At 36.6% G+C, this 6,050-nt stretch overlaps 1 long non-coding RNA gene across 1 annotated transcript in view; it reads right to left on the bottom strand.

Annotated features, from left to right (window-relative positions):
* Nucleotides 1–341: 341 nt before the first annotated feature.
* The window catches only part of LOC112550306, a 10,312-nt gene continuing 4,603 nt past the window's right edge, over nucleotides 342–6,050 (bottom strand). The window contains exon 3 of the long non-coding RNA XR_003094080.1: nucleotides 342–850. This is a non-coding gene — a long non-coding RNA (uncharacterized LOC112550306). The remainder of the gene's footprint in view (nucleotides 851–6,050) is intronic.

The raw sequence follows: 6,050 nt of genomic DNA, 5'->3' as shown, positions 1-6,050 counted from the left end.
CCAAAGTGGTATTATATTTCCAGGAGAATTTTAGCTAAACTCAAGAGGGCAGTATTAGGCATATATCCCTCTCCACTTCCTTCCCTCCCTTCCGCCTTGGATCCTTGAGGTCCAAGGAAAAGGAATCCCATCTGGGAAGCTGCTGCCCCCTCTTTCTTCATTGGGAGCAGGCAAGCTCCACACAGTAAAAGAACCCTTCAGAGAGAGGCCCAATGTGATATATGATCATGTTTGTATGCATGTAGTGCTTTGAAATCTCACATATAAATAAAACTGGTACATTAGGCTTGGGCTGCAAAGTCAGGACCCAGATCCAGATACTTCCAGATTTCTAGTCTTTTGGGGCCCAGGGTTGCATGCATGCCCATCTCTATTATTTATTGGATACAGTAAAAACACTTAACATATTGCCTGTCAGAAAATGGACACATTAGTATTATTTTTAATGTTATAATGTTTTTATTTCCAAGGAATATTCCTTTAATACTGTATTGCTAAATTTAAATTGGTATAGTCTTTGAACTAGATTCTAGTACTACAGTGCATCCTCTGTTGTGATACATGATTCCTTTAAACAGATACAATTCCAGTACTCATATGCTTGTGTACGATTCTTCCAGATTACGTTCTGGTTGCTTCTATACACTCCAGTTATGACCTTGATAGGAGTTTTACCCAAAAGAGACATGCTGTATTATCTTCTTGATTTCTCATAGTGCTCCAAAATAAACAAAAATAACTGTATTCCATCACAAGTGAAAGCCCATTGACAGCTAATAACATTTTTTTTAACTTTTTTATCTAGTACTTACATCTTCTTTGAATAATCTCTCTGAAGAGCCAGGATTACCTGTGATTAAAAGATTTAAACAGGTGCATTAAGGGACAGTATACCTAGAATATGATGGTCATTTTGTTTAGAGGCAATGAACTGTTTCCCAGACTTGTGAACCACTGAACAAAGTCCCGCAAGCTTCTATGAATAGGCAGGCAGTATCAGTTCCAGAATTTTTTGCTGTAGGCAAATTGTTAAATGTAGGCCCCTTACAATTCAAAGTCACTAGCACAGGAAAGTGTTACTAAACATTTTGCAGTCCTAGACAGCTCCCTGTTCTGTCTGGTGGTGATGGTAATGCTGGCCCTGACTGTACAGTTACCTATCTCTTGCCTATTAGGTTCACATTCATTTCACTTTGTACCTTTGCACAATTTGCCTAATTGCTTCTGCCCAGTGTGACTCTATCACTGAGAGCAGTCAGGTCTCATCCTATTCTGAGTAATTTTTTCAGTTGGTGCAAAGAAGTAGCAGTCCTGGATGCCCTAAGAGAATAACTCTGGGAGAAACTGGATATTATTATGAAAATGTTCTAAGACTGAAAGCAGGGAATAGATTAATAGCTATTCCCTGATTATGCAGTTCACACAAAACAAGCAAGTAATTGTGCCGGATTTCACAGAGGATACACGAGGTAAAACAAATGAAACAAACAAATTCTTAATATAGGTCTATTGAATTCAACAAAGTTGTAAAAAGGATGCATCTGTCCCAGTACTTCTAAAATCATTACTTTAAAATGTTTTGCTCACTTAGGTTCTGCCTCAGCGCAGAACCCTTCCTTATCTTTTGTATTCAAACCACTCTATTTAATAAGACTGCTCTGTGCATGTCCTTTTACAGCACCTGGTGAAGTAAGCTCAGGCTGACAAAAGCTTATGCATCCCTGGTTTAGTTAGTCTATAACATGCATCTCTACCGTGCCTTCTACCTGACTTCAGGCTAACTACTGCTTCAGTGCAATATAAAGCCCCAGGGTACCTACAACTGCAAGAGAGACAAGACAAAACTAGCATGTTTTAAAGGCATATGAACCTCTTTGAAGCCTAGTATTTTTGGTTAAGAAATTTTATATTTAAAATAAATAGACCTGATGCAGATTATGTAAGCACTAATTCTCATCTTCAGGGAGGTTTCTGCGCCTTCTACATTTCAAAGGTTCACTCTGTTCATATATATCTGATGCTGGTTCTGAACTGCCACTGCTCACACAACATAAGACTTTGCTTGTAGACAGTGAAATTCAGCTCTGCGTAGAGGATTGGAACAAGTTCCACTTAAGTATCACATAAACCCTGTGCTTGCAACACAGAAAAGAATTTAGGTATGAAGAGAATAGGATTGAATCTTCAGACTGCAAACTTCAGAGGGTAAAAAATGTATATATTTGCAAACCTTTATACATTGTTATTGTAAACATTAGAGGTGATATTAGCACTGGTTTTGAGCACACATTTTTCTAAAGGTATTATACATGACCTATATGAATTGCATATATAGGCTTGAAGCCTCAAGCCTTAAAGCCTAGCCAGAGATGTGTACAAATCTCACCGAAGTAATAGGAATTAGTTTCATTGACCTCAGGGGATTTTGAATCATACCTGAAGTTCTTACTCAGGGAGTAAGAAAGATCATTGGGGCTGTAATGATAGCTGGGACTGGGCCCAGATGATCCTAATCAACCCACAGAGACATTAGGGTGAACCAGTTAGACCTAACACAATTATTAGGCCAAATTCTGACCAGCAAGTTTTTAAAAAGAAAATTTGGATTTAAATGTAAGGAGGGTCAAGGCATTGATGCATGGTGAAGAGAAAAGTGAATGCAAGGTTTGGGAAAGAGCTCCTTGATTCATATGTGTAGTTTCAAGTCCACTATAGGGGATATGAAGGGATACAACCCACCTTTATGGGGTTGGAGGTGAGTTCCATTGTCTTCTGAGACAGACAAGGTTATTTGGGTAAATATGATATGTTCTGTTAGATGAACTGAAAAGTTGGAAAAATATGATTTGCAAGCTTTTGGGCACAGGCACCCTTCTTCAAGCATAGGGAGAGTCTGATGGTGTTTTCTCCAGGGTAGAATACAGCTACAACCACAGTATTGCCATCTCTCATGATTTTTGGCATTGTTCTTAAAGTCTACGTTTCAGGCATGTGAAAAACTTAGCTCTTTCTTGTATATATATTTATATTTGTACAAGAAAGAGCTAAGTTTTTCACATTCCTGAACTGCAGACTTTAAGAACAACGCCAAAAATCATGAGAGTTGGCAATACTTCAACCAACACCCCCGGAACATGGAAGATGGACTGAAGGACTTCCATGCATAGTCTTGTTGCTTGGGCTGTCTTCTGGGAAGGGTGAATTTCAATATCCTTCTGGTAACTGTATGATTTCTAGTTGTATTAAATGTCATTAGGAATGGTGTGTATAGCATTGGTTAGTCACTGTGGTATTGACTCTTTCTTGATCCAGCTGCTGAACTGTTTCAAAAGACAGCTACAAATATGCTCTGTAGCTTTCTAAAGTTACTTTTCCATGTAGGCAGTTACTGTAGTTGCTGGACGCATGTCATATAATAAAGAATGAAAAGAGAGATCATCTGCAAAATTGTGAATGGGAAAGCCAGTGGTTCCACATCTCTTGCTCAAGTTGTGCCCTGTGTGTGCGCTACAGGGAATATCTTGCAAATTCATAAGGGAACATGTTTACACAAAACCATCCAAACTTTACTCTGAGCCACACCAGGGCAACATCACAGGACTGGGCTGAGCTGAGTGCATAATTTGGATCATGAAGGCTGTATTTAATTTAGTGATGGAAAGTAAAGCATTATTCACATTTATTTTATTGCTACTAAACCAACTTTTTGTGTTGATACAAATAGTAGCACAACTATCACATTGTAAACACCAAGCATTAAGTTACTGCACCTTAATATTATGCAAATAAATTTTATGTACTTACAAAGTACTTGCACTGTATTTGGTACAACTTCTTAAAAAGTGTTAGGAAAAATGAGTTAGGTTGTCAGGTTTATTTCATCAGTCATGAACTTTGTAACTAACTCAGTCGACTTCTCTTCATGTTTGAGGCATTTATCTTACAGTATGTCTGGAGTCACTAAGCTGAAATGCAGCATCAAAATGTAAATAGGAAATGTGCACTCCTGGTAAATAGAAATTGGTAAGGAAAAGAACAGCAATCAGTTTGTCACAAGTCTCACCTTATGCTAGATGATTTACTTATAGGAACTTATCTATTAATGGGCAATTGCCACCCAAAATTGTGGCCTTGTGTTTTTAGTTGGACAGATTAGAGAAAATATGGGAAATTTTTTTCAAAAGCAACCAAATACCCAAGGAAAAAATAACATAAAAAACTAGATTTCTTCTTACTCATGCATAGAATGCTATATCCCTTACCTCAACCATCTTTTTTCACTTGTGATTTTTCACATATTTTTACTTTCTGTGTATTCTATTAAATAGTTGTGATTAAGAGGGTGGGGGGTTATTAAGAAAAAGAAAAAAAAATCCTAACTAAGGCTTTCATCATTATGGGGCTAGGTTCAATGCACTCTGAAAAACGGAGGTTTCCTCATAATAGGAAGGCACTGTTTTAAAGAAGGATGTCTGCGGGCACTCTTAGCTAATAGCCACCTCATAAACCAGTATCAGGATTAATTTTCATGGCTATTTTCTTGATCTGTACATATTTGTGTCATGCTTTTTTATTTCATACAAAGTTACTTTTGTGATGTGACACAGCCCATGAAAGCTGAATACGTCTTTGACTTCCAATGTGGGTTTTCAACCAGTTTATATACGGTTGGAGAATTCTGTCACTTCATTTCTGAACTTCTGTGTTTCTGCTGGAGGTACATTGTGGCTTTATGTGGCTTTGATACACAAATTAAATTGAGATATAAGGGGATGTGGCTTGTGAAAAAAATATCCCTTCTGGCATCAAAGAAAATTCTGTTCTCTATAGACTCCCTACTAATTCTGTCCATACATACAGTGACCACTGAATAACAAACTGTTTCAGGATGGTTGTGGACCTAAACAAACTACCTGAAATATCCTTTACTTCATCACAGCTTACTTAGACAATATTTCATTAACCTAAAATATATTGTATAAGGGAATATAGTCACAACTTTGCCATCAATAATCATAATAATGTGAAAATTAAAAATTGAATAAAAATGTATTCATATTCCCAAAATTCCAAGATTCTGTTCTTAACATAGAAATTAAGACGTAATATTGCACATAGATATTCTAGAGATAATAGAAGGATTTTGAGGGGTGTGTTTTAATTGACACAATTATTTTTAATACAAAAATTTAGAAATAACAAAGAAAAATATATGAAACTCCTTTGACATTTCATTTGTATTCCTGTAAATGTATTTCTCCTTTGTTTCTTTATGAATTAAACGTAGGAAAATGCATACTTGCAATTAAATTGAACATTACTGATGAAAGAGTGAAACAGTCTAAGCATTTTTATTTTCCTCACTTTTTCACCATCTTATGAGGAAAGACTATTTTCCATCTAGCTTGTTTACTTAGTGATTTATATATCTAAATTGACAGAGTCCTTCAGAGGCATTTGTGTTAAATTTGAAACAAACATATTTAATGCTTGTGTTGTAATAAAACAGCTAAAAGAACAGATTAAAAAGATATGCACAGGGGGTCTGATTGATTGAGGGATTGATTTTACTACTTCTCCCGTAGGTGGGGAGTGATGGCTGTAAATCTCTTGATAATCATTTCAGAAGCACCTTCATCAATAAACTCAAAAGGGACAGCTACGTGTAAAAATTTGCTGGCCATCAGGTCAAACAAAAGGCAGCAAATGTGTAAAGAAAGAATTGAATTAAATAATTCCACCTTGGCCCGTTATGGCATTAGTCATTTTCACCTCTCTTATCTTCGGGGAGAAAAACCCCCCAATCATTGTGGTTCTGTTAGATTTGGTTTTATTTTGTTTTGTTTTGGTTTGTTTTCTTTTGCCTTTAGCTCAGCCCGTATTGCTTACGATTCAATTATGTGGCTAAAAGCTTGTGTTTGAGAGCAATGATCAATTATTAGTTGTCAGTAATAATGGAGAAGGATTCAATTCTGGCTCCCTTTTTTTTTCCTAAGGAAAGATCATTAGAAAATAAATCAAAAGAGGGGGGGGGGAAGGGGAGAGGGGGA

The sequence above is a fragment of the Alligator sinensis genome, unplaced genomic scaffold (assembly GCF_000455745.1).
Source record: "Alligator sinensis unplaced genomic scaffold, ASM45574v1 scaffold173_3, whole genome shotgun sequence".
NCBI classification, from domain to species: Eukaryota; Metazoa; Chordata; order Crocodylia; family Alligatoridae; genus Alligator; species Alligator sinensis.
Note: the sequence above shows the minus strand (reverse complement) of the source record. Positions and strands in the feature narration are given on the sequence as shown.